Source organism: Mus pahari, chromosome 1 (assembly GCF_900095145.1).
Source record: "Mus pahari chromosome 1, PAHARI_EIJ_v1.1, whole genome shotgun sequence".
In the NCBI taxonomy this organism is placed as follows: domain Eukaryota; kingdom Metazoa; phylum Chordata; class Mammalia; order Rodentia; family Muridae; genus Mus; species Mus pahari.
Genome location: NC_034590.1, coordinates 34317639 through 34333601, shown reverse-complemented (window position 1 = coordinate 34333601; position 15963 = coordinate 34317639).

The following is a 15963-nucleotide window of genomic DNA, read 5'->3' as shown; positions in this document are numbered from 1 at the left end:
GAGAGAGAGAGAGAGAGAGAGAGAGAGAGAGAGAGGCATATACACACACACATGGTGCCTGTGCACCATTATTCAGAAATGTGTTTCTTCCATCATAGCTATGGAGGAGGCTAGCTGATTTCTAGGCAGTCCCTTGGTACCCAAGCAGGATTTGCTGTGCTCTTCTATATGAGTGGTATGAGCAGCTAGGCTCACTGCTGCATCTCAAATGTCAATTTTACTTTCCATTAGGAACTTTACACTGGGGTTTTGTTCCAAGAGCTAGGTGTCTGAATTGAAAATTTTAGGAAACTTGAGGAGACAGAGAGTGCAAAATATAAAAGGCTATATTCTGTTTTCTTGTTTTCTAACAGTGCTAAGCTGATGCTCAAATAGCTGCAGGCACTTGATCGATGTTAAAAGTCACTATATTATTCAGGTAGTGATCACAGCAATATGCAAATTTAAATAGTTCTATCATGAGATGACTCCAACTGAATCAATTTTTATTCATGCTCATTGGGGCTGGAGGGATGGCTCAGTGGTTAAGAGTGCTGGCTGTTCTTCCAGAGGTCCTGAGTTCAATTCCCAGCACCCCATGTGTCAGCTCACATCATCAGTATCTATCTATATTTAAAATAAACAAATGAGCACTTTGTTATCTGCCCTAATCAATGTACTTTTACTGTGAAAAGACATCATCACTACAGAAACTTTTGTAAATGACAGCATTTAATTGGGCTGCTTATATTCAGAGATTTCTCCCATTATCATTAGTGAGAAGCATAGCAACATGCAGGCTGAGGTGGTGGTGGGAAGGGGTCTGAGAGTTCTGTATCTGTATCCATAGGTAGGAGAAAGAAGAATGCTATGCTTTGTTTGAGCATTTGAATCTTCAAAGGAAATAAATACCCAGTGGCACTTTTCCTCCAGTCGGGCTATAGTTACTCAAACAGCATACCTCCTAATAAAGCTACGCCCTAGTGATCAATCATTCAAATCTATGAGTCCATGACAGTCATTCTTATTCAAACCATCACATTATCTCAGATCAATATATTGCTAAGCTCTCATAATTGTTTCTATGAAATAGGAATTCCAAGGAAATTTCTGTTTACAGTAATAATAATAGTGTAATTTTCATTGGCAAAGACTAAATAGTAACCCAAGAGCAGTCTGGATATTATTATCCTTAGGTATAAAAATAGGTGCATACTTAAAAACCCAGTGACTCTTACAGATTCACCACATGTATTATACCTTTATGATATCCTATAATAGCTTAGAATTACAATCAATAAAATATCACATGGAACTTAATATTCATAATTATATATGAAATTTTAAAAAATTATTTGTAATACATATGCTATATGTTCTATACAAATTTTATATATAAAATTTCAATAATAAATAAAATAAAAAATATATAATGGAATTTTTATCTACCTTTTGTCTCTCCAAATTTTCAATGACCCGCATATCAAGTTTGATTCTAAGTTCATATCTTCCTTTTATCATTTAATACCAATGATCAGTTAATGCTTGATATATATATATATATATATATATATATATATATATATATATATATATATGTGCATACAGTGAATACTAAGAAAGAAAACATTCAACATTGTCAGAAAGTTATAGGAACCAGAAGTAAACAGATTGGTAGAGGGAAGACCCAAGGACTTTAAGACAAATTATTTATTAGAATCTAGAAAATTTCAGAAATCCCACCATATATGATGAGTTTGAAGTAAGCAACATGAACCACAGGAGTCACTATTACCTTATAATTGAGTGGCCCTTCGTATGCATTTGTTCATATACTATGTGTTGAGAATGTCATTGGTGGTACTTCTATATTTCTCTATCCCTTGGAATAAGATCTGGAGGGAGACTTGATTCATGTAGAAATCTGGATGTATCACATTGATGTTGCTAGGAATAAGAGTGAAATAGAAACCTGAAGAATAGGGCACTGCTTTTTTTATATGATTAAATTGAGTTCATATTCACATAAGTATATAGCATGAAACTGTAAGCATCCATTTTTATATATAATAATATTTAAATTATCCAATAGTACCTCTCATTATAAAGAATGGATAAAATAATTTGTAATTTAAAAATTTTGTTGAAATTTTATTCAATATTTTTTTGAGAAATGCATACGATATTCTAGCCAATTTTCTTTTTAAAAAATATTTTATTTTTAAAATTTTATTTATTTTTATTTATATGAGTACACTGTAGCTGTCTTCAGACACAAACCAGAAGAGTGCATTGGGTCCCGTTACAGATGGTTCTGAGCCACCAAGTGGTTGCTGGAAATTGAACTCAGGACCAGCCAGTGCTCTTAACTGCTGAGCCATCTCTCCAGTTCTCTAGCCAATTTTCTAAGCTGTGATTATGCCTAGTGACTCATTATGTAAGGATAACATTACCTAAGTAATGATATCTCAAAGACATAGTTAATTCAATAAATAATAGGTTTCAGATATGCATTTATATGATTTGAATGATTTGAAAGGTCATATGATTTAGATGATTTATATTACTTTTCATTTAAGGATCCTATTGTTTAGTTCCTATGAAACAAAGCCAAACCAAAACAAATTCAGACAAAGAAAACACAACATCTACTGATCCTCTTCTGAATATTTTCCCAGCAATAAACAAACAAACACAAAATAAAAAATTTAAAACAACAACAATAAAACTAAAAAAGAAAAAGAAAAACAAAACAAAAAAAGAACAAAACAAAAATGTGTTTGAAACCTGCAGTTGATGTAAATTATTTTTTTTTAGGGAAGAATATGAGACTTTCTCAGAAATGCACCATCAACCATGCATGATTTCCATACAGAGGATCACTGTGAGCCAACCATTGGTATGAGAGAAGTCTCTTACATGGTCTGATCAGAATAGAAATCTGCACACACATATTGATTTACTATATCTCCTTCATTTTAAATCCCAATTTATATAAATACTTTTACCATATATATATAATTTTACACAAACTTTTAAAACAATATAGTAAGAAATCTTTGTATTATCAATATATATTTTTATCATTTGATAAAAGTAAACTAATGATTCACATCATCTGATTTGAGAACATATACAATATTAATATATATGCCATGGTTTGTTTAGCTGTTGCAGAAGCCAGGCAGGAGTTCTGTTTACTGCTTGCTCCTCATGTGGTATACAGCAAAATTTCTTAAAGAACTTAGGACCACCAGAACAGGGATGGCACCACACACAAAGGACAGGACAATCACCATTAATGATTAATTAAGATAATGTCTTGCAGGATTTTCTACATCTAGATCTAAAGATGGCATTTTAGTAGAGGTTTCCCTCATTCTATACATCTAGCCTGTGTCAGGTTCAAAATAAACTAACCAGGACACAAATATATGGTAATGCTGTGCCAGTGATAGGGACTTTTGTTCTGCCACACAGTTACAGACCTCAGCTGCTCTCCATAACACTTTCAACATTCAAAATAAAAATAACCTAAGTGACATGTATATTTTCAAGTATGGATGCCAGCAATATGTATAAACTTGTCTGTCTCTGGAATACAACTTCTGTGTGCTCAGGAAGCACTTGCTAGAAGACTTTATCTCATTGTCACCAGTCTCTACTTTTTAAAATTTAATTTTATTTTTAATTTATTTTTACATTCTATATCCCATTTACCACCCCCATCTACCCTCTGTCTGCTCCACATCCTACCCCTCTTCCCCACCTGACCCTTTCTCCATGTGAATGCCCCCACCCTTCCACCCCACCTGACCTTTAAGCTCCCTGGGGTCTCAAGTCTGTTGAGGGATAGGTGCATCGTCTCTGAATGAACACAAACCTGGAGGTCCTCTAATGTATATGTGTTGGAGGCCTGATATCAGCTGGTGTATGCTGTCTGTTTGGTGGTTTAGTGTTTGAGAGGTCTTGGGGTCCAGATTAAATGAGACTGCTGGTCCTCCTACAGGATCTCCCTTTTCCTCAGTTTCTTTCAGCCTTACCTAATTCAACAACAGGGGTCAGCTGCTTCTGTCCATTGGCTGGGTGCAAATATCTGCTACTGACACTTTTTCAGCTGCTTGTTGGATCTTTCAGAGGGCCGTCATGATAGGTCCCTTTTTGTCAGTGTTCCATTGCCTCAGTAATAGTGTTAGACCTTGGGACCTCCCCTTGAGCTGGATCCCACTTTGGGCCTGCCACTGGACCTTCTTTTTCCCCAGGCACCTCTCCATTTCTATCCCTGCAATTCTTTCAGACAGGAACAATTATTGATCAGAGATGTGACTGTGGAATGGCAACTCCATCCTTCACTTGATGTCCTGTCTTCCTGTTCCCTCTCCCTACTGTCAGGCATTTTACCTTTTGAGTATTGGGAGTCTCTCACCTCCCAGGTCTCTGGTGCATTCTGGGGGGTTCCCCCCAACCTCCCATTTCCTAAGGTTGCCTGTTTACATTCTTTCTGCTGGCCCTCAGGCCTTCCGTCCTTTTTCTTAACCCAATTCCAGATCAGTTTTATCACAGCTTATTCTTCACCCCCCATTTGACCAATATCCACTGTTCCAGCAATGCATTTCTTCAAGACAGGATTTTTCTGTGATGCTTTGGCTGTCGTCGAATTTTCTCTGTAGACCAATTTAGCCTCAGTCTCAGAGATCTGTCTTCACTGGCTTCCCAAGTGCTAGGATTAAAGGTATGTTCCACCAGTCCTTTCATTAAATTTATAGCCCAGTCTGGCCTTGAACTTATGGTCATTCTGCTTTTACTTCTTTCATCAAATTCTATCTGTTTGCACCCAACACACAGTACAATATAAAGATATACTTTGGCGTATATTTTCTCTTCTTAGTCCCTCAATACAGTTTTTAAATTAATTAATTTGCATTTGATATATATATATATATATATATATATATATATATACATATATATATATATGCATATCACATTTTATGTTAGTTTACTAATTTATAGCTATTGACAGTTATGTGGGATCTTAGTATATATTCTTTGAATTTTTTGACTTTATCTTTGGAATCGATTCATTGTAGAAAAGTAGTAGAAGATACTGTAGTCATTTTTTTCACTTCAATTCCCTAAATTATTTATTTATTTTTTACCAGTATCATTATCAATTGTATATGAGATTATTTGTTTCCTTTCTAGTGCTGAGTTTGTGTAAAGTATATATAGATTGCTTAAATAAAAAAATGTATGTAGGAAGAACAAAAAAAAAATCAAGAATGGAAGAAAATTCTCTTCAGCAGAAGTAAAGACCAATTTGGGAAATCCTAAATACTGATTCATGTATACTTAGGAAGGATGCTGTACATTTATTCTAGGCAAATATAAATTTTAAGAATACTCAAGAATACAGGTGTGGTTTCTATAGTACATGTTTTCTTTTTCTATTGAAGCTATTGCAATATTTACATTGGTTACGTGTAAATTGGCAAGGCATTAAATTTCCCTAGTCTATGAGTTTCCATCATTGTAGCTTCTTAGATTAGTAACTTGTGTCTCATTTTCATAACATATATATTTTCTAAAAGGCAGGTAGTATGTGTATTCAGACAGGTTTGCACATGCCCTCTTTTATCCCCATATTTTCTAATACTGTTAAGTCTTTCATACAATATAAGAATCTAACAAACACTGTGTCAAGTGGCATATTAAGTCTAATGCAAGTCCACATAATCTCATGCCTCTTAGATGTGTGAGGTCTCTCTCAACTGTGTTTAGATTTTACTTACCTGGGATAAAAAATATTTAAGATTTTTTTCTTTGTCTTTTCACTTTGCTACAGCTACTTTTGAGTACTTTTTTTTCTTTTTTTTCAATCAGGCACAAGTTTATTTTCAAAATTTGCTGCTAATTATCAGTCTTTTCCCATGGTGCTCTNATCTGGGCAGTGATCTGGAAGCAGCTGTTTTATAGAACAGGCACACATTTCTCTGTCTAATGGACTCCTTGGGCTCTTGCAGCTGTCACTGAAGCTCATTCCAACTTTACAGAGAATTTTTTATTTGTTGTTTTATTTATTTACATTTCAAATGTTATGCCCCTTCCAATTTTCCCCTAAGCAAAACCCATATCCCAGCCCCACTCCTCCCTGCTTCTATGAGAGAGCTCCTCCACCCACCCACTCCTACCTCACCACCCTAGCTAGCTTTCCCTATTGCTTGGACATTGTGCCTCCACAGGACCAAGGACGTTTCCTCCAACAGATGCCACCATCCTCTAATATATATGCAGCTGGAGCCATGGGTCTTTCCATATGTACTCCTTTGTTGGTAACTTACTCCCTGGGAGCTCTGGAGGGAGGGTCTGGTTGGTTGCTATTGTTGCTCTTCCTATGGGGTTGCAAACCCCTTCAGCTCCTTCAGTCCTTCCCATAACTCATCCATTGGGGTCCCTATACTCAGTTCAATGATTGGCTCTGAACATTCACGTTTGTATTGGTCAGGCTTTTGCAGAGACATTCCAGGCTCCTGTCAAAAATCACATCTTCGTATCAGCAATAGTATCTGGGTTTGTGTCTGCAGATTTTTGAGTACTTTGTATTCAAGGAATTTACTTGTTTAGAAAACCTATTCCTCTATTAAGGATACAGTTGTATTTAACATATTGTGGACAATAGATTCTCATCATGTGTGAATTGAAAATATGTCATTACATTGATTGATAGAATCTTTTGTCTTTTCTTTGATGCTCTGTTACTTCTTTCTTTGTGTGACCTTGTGGTAGTTAGCTTTTGTGTAGCATATTTAGGCATTTGTAATTATTGAAAAAGAGAATGAGGGGAAATCCAAATAAAGCAGGGAGGTTACTAGGAGGCACAGGTGGTGAGTACGAGCTATCATGTGGTTGCTTCATGGAGGAGAACATCACATATGTATAGGTATTTCTTCCCATAGTCTTTCTAAGATTTTTTCCCGTAAAAATAATTCTTTTTCTTAATGGACCCTATCATCTGTTTCAGAATATACATTATTTGTTGTGTCCTCTGCAGTGATTCTGGACTCAATGAAACTCTGATTGGCAGAGAACTAAATTAAGGTCAGGAATATATATGTATACACATACATACATAGAGGGAGTCTGTAGGCTTGGCTTGCTCTGATGTAAAGAACCAACTCTTAACTGTATCCTTTGTGCATTTACTTTATACATTTGGATACAGGTTGGTTTGGTTTACTGCATACAGCTGAATTTGGAGGTAGGTTTATGGTATATGTAAGAAAGTGTAGAGACGATTACCTAATATTGACAACAGGTCTTTGTAGGGTATCATCTCAAGCTGTACTTATTCATTTAGGAGGGAGCTGTGTTTGATTGTTATTGCATGGACTGGCAATACTGAACCTCAGAGGAGATATTTGCAATCACACTGAGTCTCACCTGGGTAAGTTTATGAAAATTTCATAGGTCTAAGGCATTGGGTACCTGGTCATGATTGTGCCTATTTAAACAAACACATTCTCTAAGAAAGTTATTATTTCTCGAAAGTTCTTAAAATATACTTGTAGTCTGTTTGTTTTGAAACATATATCTTTTTTTCTATGTATTTTTGTGTAGTATATCATCTAAATTTTTGAACACAATAGTGTACATTGGTCTCAAGGCTATAATTCAGTGTTTGTGTCTTCCTGTGTCACTCTCCATATTAATTTTTGTTATAAAATTTGTGATAGAAATTAAGTTAATTATTTGAGGTGGATCAGCATTTTATGATCCCAAGGAATTACTGGAACATAGTATTACATAATATCTGGCCCTGAAAATTTATGTTCGGACTAGACATGTGCTTGGTTTTACATGCTAATATAATGGAAAAGAGATTTTCTTACCCATACACAGAGTCTCATTTTATTTTCCCTTAGGTTATTTTTATACCCTATGGTGCAATAAAATTCTGGCTATGTTACCTCTTTTATTAGTTTCATTATCAAACTTTTCTCATATAATTATTTGGGAAAATATATACACTAAATCATCTGTATTAATTCCTTGAATATATGAATTAGTATCAAGAGGATACATCTTGAAAGATAATGAAGAATGGTATGTTCTTGGCAAGGGACTCTGTCCTGCTGTGGCTTGATCCTTACATCAGTCTTGGCTATGATCCACAACTACAGTCCTCACTAGAGTCCTTTTGAATAATCTATATGTGCAGCTGTGAGCTTTGCTCTCATATGACTTGGTGGTGATTTATCCTGAAAACTTTAGGGAAGAGGCTTATGCCTGGGAATTCTTGTTCAAGGGAACAAATCTTCCTGTTTGGGAATAGAGGAAATTGTTCCCATTAAATACACCTGGGAAAGTTCCATGCAGAAAGTCATTCTTCTGAATCCATTTTCAACATGAGGTCAGATCTTGGGTTTATCCACTATGAATAGCTTTTTTTTATGCAGCTAGGGCCAATGCATTGCTGGGAGGGAGTTAAAATTTATCTGTCTTTAGCTTCTTGATCATAGACAAACTCCAAGGAGCCTTGAAGTTTTCTGACATACTGAAAAGTCTTTCTCTGAGTTTACGTTTTACAGGGACAAAATTTCCAGTGGAGAAAACTTGAGCTTGTTAGGAAGGAAGGTGTGGCCTCTCTGTAGGATCTCTTCTTTGGAAGAAGAATCTTGAGAGCCAGTTTACTCTTTTGTCCAGAATCACAGGTCTAGTAGGATGTTGTCTTTGTTATTGCTGGGAGATACTGAATAGAGGTATAGTCATCTGCAAACTTAACACAGATGCAGACCATATTTTGGAATATGTGTATTCACCTTTGTTTGGGTTCTAAAAAGAGAGATAGATATAAAATGGTATATCAGGATCAAGGCCTCTTTATTTGTACTCTAAGATGACAGCTACAGTCTTCAGGTGTCTGTTTTGCACAGATGCCTCTTCCTTTCTCCAATGCACCTTTTCAGAAAAGGGTGTCTTATATTCTTGCCATATTTATCATGATATTTTTGATCCATAGGTCTTGTAAATAGGAGCACTTTAGGTACCTGGCATAAGTGAAGAAGTTATGGGTGGTATTAAGGAAACATTTTCTAAGTCTGCCAGGAGATAATTACGTGTTGTTGGAAACATTACCATACTAGGTCTGGAGAAGCAGAAGAGGTCAAGTAATAGGATATTGAAGTCAGACTTCTCTATTCTGAGAACTCAAGGCGATTTTCTTTGTAGGTTCTTGTTTTTCATGGTTAAGGGAAATGTGTAGTTACAACTTTCACCTGGCTACTCTTCCTGATATTACTTCTCCAACTTAGACCCTATCACCTCAGCCTCCCTTTAGCCTTATCTAAAGACCTAAATGTCTTCAAAAGTGAAAAGTTTTTTTTTTTTTTTCGTGACAGAACGTCATTGATAATATATGCATTCCATGTCATGGATCTTTCTGTCCTGATGACCCTTGCTTCTCAGAACACTTTCACCCTGTTTAGTGAACCTCCCTCCTTTATGGCTTTAGGTCTCTTCTTGTTGATGATTCACCTGTTATCTCTACAGGTGCAACTTGGTCATACCTAGAACCCTTAGCCTCACAGTTGTGTCATGAAGTGTAATAGGAAAGGTAAATAATAATAGGCAGGTCATATTGAAAACAGTGTAGAAGAATGAGCAAATACCTATAAACTGAATGGAGGATGAGGACAACTTTGAAATTTTGCTGGATGAATTTGAAAGAACCAGTGACTTACATGTTACTAGTATTGTTGGAAGGTACTCTGCACTCAATTACGAGACACAGGTGTGAATTTCACATAGGCAGCAGCTGCATAAAGGAAAGACCCCCAAACTTCACATATGGGAGCAGGCAGGAATGTGGTGAGCACACTGCCCCTTGCTTTAGCTAATAAAGAATGAAGACTTGTAATAGTTTTCCTTGGATTTCTGCAAATGACTATGTTGTACATACATAGTCACAAAATACAGCTTGGGGAATTTAGCTGTGTTGGTTTTAAAAGATCATCTCATTTTGGCATGTTGACTATTTCTCTGTCCACATAGAAGGACAGACAGTATTTGGAGAGTGACATATGATTATATAGGCTCTCCCTGCAACTATTTTATGCAAATTTCTCCCTAAATAAAAAGGGGCTCAAGAGACTGGCTAGAGTTATATGGACACATCTGTGCAACTCTAGGAAAGTCATCTTCCATGCTAAGAAGACATTCTGAAGCCAGCATTTGGATGAGGGATACAAACTTTAGTACTTAGCTTGTTATTTATGCTATATAAGTAAAGAGTATAATCTCATGAGTCCACGAGTTCATCTTGGGGGACATTACAAATTGCTTTGCCCTTTGGAAATTAGGAGGAATGTGAGACATAGTTTACATTTATGTATAGGTGAGGGGCAGTATTTTTTGTACTTGTGGTAGTTGGTAGAATATACCAAACCATCAGTTCAGTTTAGCAAATCAGTGATATTCTTCTTAATATGAGGAGTGAGACAAGTAACTGAAGCAAAGTAGCATGAGTTAAAGTTGTTGTATAGAAAATTTTTACATGGTTGGACTTAATAGTGCTTAGAGGAATAGTTAGTTGCACAGTCAGGGACAGTATAATGATGGGAAGAGTTATCGCTGCGTATGGTCTAGCCGGAGCATAACCCTCAGTGAACAGGTACAGAGGCCACATGGGTATTTCTGCAGTCAATGAGGGATGTATTCCACTCTGAACTGACTGACAGGAGAGAGACTGAAAGGCTATTGTAAGGATGGTAGCAAGGCAAGGATATGAGGATGGAATTTGGTATTGGCTTCTGACATAATGAAATAAATGGTGGTGTTGCTTGTATTTATGGTTATAGAGAAATTTGAGAAGAGGCACAGATTTCATCACAACTAAAAAGCTTGATTTTTTAAAAATTATCTTTAATTGTTTTTAATTTACAATCTACTCATTATCTCCCTCCCAGTCTGCCCTCTGACAGTTCCTCATCCAATTCCTCAAAACTAGAACCAACGGGAAGAGTCATATAATAATTACAAAGAAAGTGACTATGAACAACCAGAAAGATAGCATTTAGGTCCTCAGTTTGATAAGGAAAAGGCAGAGGGTGGTCCGTGAGTGAGTAGCATTTAGTCATTATTCTTAGTTATACTCATATGTGCTTGACAATGGTAACCAAATATAATTCAACATAGAAAAAGCTGGGATTATGAAATAATTAACAAAGACTCTTCCACAGACTTACTGGGGTGGTTTCGATATATGGGACACATAGGGTTAGTTTTAGCTTTAGGATTATGGAAGCAGATAAATTGAGCCAAGAGAGGTATAAACTGAGGTAGTAGACCCTTCGGATGTATGATGCCCAGTTGATTGGGTTGATAGTACTATCTTCAGAGCAAGAGCTTTGAGAGTGTCATGGATATTTAGTATCTTTGCTGAGCCTTGTGCTCAGTAGACTCTCTAAAAGATTGAAAGATTTCTGCATTTTTAAAGTGATATAAGACTAGCATAAAAGATTGTTTATAAAGTAGGATGGCATCCTGAAGTAGATAAGATAATGTACAAGCACAGAAACAGAAGTATCCTGTGTACTGGGAGTCAAAGTTTTCAAGATTTTTGTTGAGTCAGAGGTTCTAAGGAAAAACTGAAGCAAAGCATAGTATTGTGATAAAGAACTGGGAGGCTTTAAATCCTCACTAGAGCTTTAGAGAGGGCATCCATGAAAAAGCATTATAGATGAAGACAATCAAGTTTATACTTGATGTGCAGAATTATCTTGCAAGATTGGTGAATATGTTTTCAGTGAAAAAATATGCAGATGAATGGATGATTTGCACAACCCTGGGTTTCCAAGCAGCCCTATATTCTGTGTGGAGAGACAACAGGTGATTCCATAGCCAAAGTACTAAGCATGGGGATCTCTTATCATACACTAACATAGTTTATACTACTAGTGCTAGTATATATACTTTTTGTAATTAGGGAGGATATGTTAGTTACAAAGCAGTCTTAATATGACAATTTTCATGTACTCATGCAGGTTCATGCTTAAAAATCTCCCATCAGTGTCTTTGAATGACATTATCAGTATGACAAACTGTAGTGGGACTGTGATGCTTAGAAGACAATTGCTAGAAGATCCCATGAAATTTCTGAGAAAAAAAATTATTGCAGCTCAAATCCATGAGATATGCACAGAGAATGACAGTGTGGGAAAAATGGTTGACAAGGTTATCAGAAAGCCTTACAGATTTGTATCTGAGAAAGAGAATGTGTATTTTATTGTACCTTTCTTTAATTTTCCATCATTTAACCATGATATTATGCTTACTGGTAAATATCTATAATAAGAATGTGATGAGAAATTTGAAATTATCATTCTATATCTTGTTAGTGGCTGCTTTTCACTCCTATTTAAAAAATTGATGGGTTGATTATTTAATCATATATATTTTTGACACAACAAAAAATTAGAAAATATTGCCAGTCTATGCAAGACTATTTTACTTTGTCATGCATTATGAATTCATTCAGTCTTCATCTTACACCAAGATTCAGACAATCATTGTCCTCTGTTCAATTATCAAACAGAGATGAAGTTAAGAAAAGAGTCAGTAGAGGAACCTTGAGTGTGCTCATTGCGTCCCTATGTTCTTTCCTCAAATGACCCAAGTTAATTCATTGTCTTCTCTGTGAATTTATTTCATCAAATTTGGAGCATTTCCTTTGGGGAGGATATCTATGGGAGTAGGAGGGCTTTATTCACTGCACTGTTGATGAAGCTCATGAACTTATTACTTTGAAAGGGCTTCTTTCACTTGCTTCATTTATACAGGAAGTAATTAATTATTGTACTGTGGGTACTGTCCAGTTGAGCTGATGACAGTCATGGCAGAGAAATTCCATTCCTACAGCTTTCTGAAGTCATCCCTATTGCTCCTTTGTGCTTTTTGGTGATGCTTATACCTGAATTCCACCTGTAAAGCCCATGAACTCGCTGCCTCACCAATTTAATGTAATTTCTTTTTAATTTTTACATTTTATTGATGCCCTGTACTGGATGAATGGCATTTCCATCATATGTCTCTAGGAAAAGAAATAGCAGGAAATTTTGTCTTAGCCCATTTTCATTTTTATTTTATTTTTAATATGTTTTAGCAAATTTCTTTCATGACTGTTTTGAGCTTATAATATAATTACATCACTTCTCCCTGTGCTTTCTTCCTCCAAACCTTGTACACACACCTCCTTGCTCTCTTTCAAATTCATAGACTATTTTTAGGTAAATTGTTGTTACAGGAATATATGAGTATAGGCATACATATATATTTTTAAATAAACTAGTAGGCCCTGCTATGTATGTATAAATATACTTGTTTTTTATATTTTTAACATTGACCATCTTGCATTTGAAAACCAATCAGTGTTTATTCTTTGCCTTGTCATGATAATTTTTTTTCAAACCTTCAGGATAAGTTTTATATTTTGGGACATTCTTTGTGTAAACTCATATGAAAGAAAAATGTTAGATTTTGAGCATTGGTATGAGTATTTACTTCTCTAAACTTCTTGTGAAACTCAAGCTGACCCCCACTGTACCTCTTAATTTTCAGTTAATTATTTGATACCACATAACTTATAATTGTTCCTTGACTGCCTGTATTCTTAGGAAATTGGCCATTCCCCAGCAAAATGTACACAGGTAGGAGCCTGACCAGGGAGGACATAAAAGATATTTATTTCTTTTTTTTCCAAGATTTCCATGGCTGGATGATTTAGAAACTGTTGCTTTAAATCATTATGCAGAGATTAATTTGCAAGGCATATGATCTTGGTTTACTCTTAAAATTATATATACATGTTGGAAAATTACCTGCTTTTTTCTTAATTATGTGTTTTTAAGTTTTTGAAGTTTTAATACAGTTGCATATTTCTCCCTTTTCTTTCCTTTAAATCTTCCTATGTAATCCTTCTTGTTTATTCTCAAATTCATGGCTTCTTTTTTATTATTTATTCACACACACACACAAACTCACACACACACACGCACACATACACACACATAAACACACACACACATAAACACACATACACATACATACACAGTCCTAAGTACATACAACAAAAATATCCTGTATGCATTAATCCAATTTTACTGTGTTATTCACTTCCCCCAAAACATTTTATGTCGTATTAAATTTGGCAGTTTTTAAGATGAGCCGAATAATAATTTGTGATATTTTTGTGTTCCTCATCTTTCCTGAAATAATTTCCCTGCCTCTCCTCTCTCTCTGTGTATCTTGTCATATTGCCATATGTTTTGAGAAGTATAAATATGATTGAATGTTCTGATTTATTAATTTTTATCAGGATAATTGCATTGATGTCATATTTCTTCTGGTTTTTAAAATAAATTTAGAATTAGATTTATCATTTAAAGAAAATTATGCCACCTATGGTAACTTTTCATAGCCATTTCACCCAATCTCTACATCGCTTTTTAATAATATTAATACATTGTTATTGTATATTACAATAATAATAATAGTAATTGTCTAGGAGTTTGGGACTTTTATACCTTATATCTATTGTACTTATCATGCAAAATCATACAAAAAAGGATTTACTCTTTGAATCTTCATACTTTATATTTCTTCAGTACTCCTATATTTTTCTTTTCCTTTTATGATTCTGAGGCAGGCTTTTACAGTACTGCTTATGATGATTTCAGACTCAGTCTCTCAAGAGGTGTTTGTCTACCTTCTTCTATGAAGCATTCATTTAAGACATAGACCTCACACATTCCTGATTATATTATATATTGTGTGTCTTTATGTCTTTTACTTATCTTTATTTATTTGATTGTTTGTTAATTTTAGTACTCAAATTTTAACATTTTCATGCAGTTGCATGTCTGATGGCTATATTTAAAAATCCATATATTTTGTTCATAACTTATTATTTCTGTAGAAATAACAAGATCTTTTCAACCAGATGCAATTTATTTTGCCATAGAAATATCTATAGTTCATTTTTTCCAGTAATTCTCTCCTTGACAATGTCTAGTAAGTTTTCTGTGAATGATATACACTTGTATCTTTCCTTTCTAAACTTTTGTATAAGTACTGAATCTTTTAGGATTCTAGTTATTTTCTTCCATTTAAATTCATGAAATTCTATTACCATATATGAGCTTATTCTTTGAGTTTTTTCTTCTTCTTGGATTAGTCTTGCTTAATTGATATAATTTTTGGACATTTTTCATTCCAACTCTTCCGCCTTACCTTTGACTGTGCTGAAATACTACTTTCAGAGTCTGTATACTTTTTTTAAATTTGTGATTTAAGGGCAGGGTGGTGGTGGTGCACACCTTCAATCCCAGCACTCGGGAGGCAGAGACAGGTGGATTTCTGAGTTTGAGGCCAGCCTGGTCTACAGAGTGAGTTCCAGGACAGCCAGGACTATACAGAGAAACCCTGTCTCTAAAAATCCAATAATAATAATAATAATAATAATAATAATAATAATAATAGTAATAATAATAATATTAAAAAATAAGATCTCTGTAAAGACAATAGTATTTCCATTATTTTGACATATGTCTCTCCATCTCTTCCTGTGTACACTTCATACCACTCTCAAATCCATGACCTTTTCATTTGTATTACTGAACACACACACACACACACACACACACACACACACACAGATATAAACACATAACTTGTTGAATCAATTTTATATTCCAGAGTGTACAATTTTCTGTGTGTTTAAGGATAAAACTTGTAACAGAGATTATAGTGGTTTCTGAAAGTGATTATAAAGTCTGCTAAGATCCACGGGACCACTAGTCATGTGACCTTTGCTGTTATTCATTGTCATGACTGATTTCCCCATTGTTATGTAGCTATTAGTTACTGAGAAGATATAAAAGCCACTAGTGTATTTTTAGAGATATCTTGCCATGCTGACCATTGTTGTTC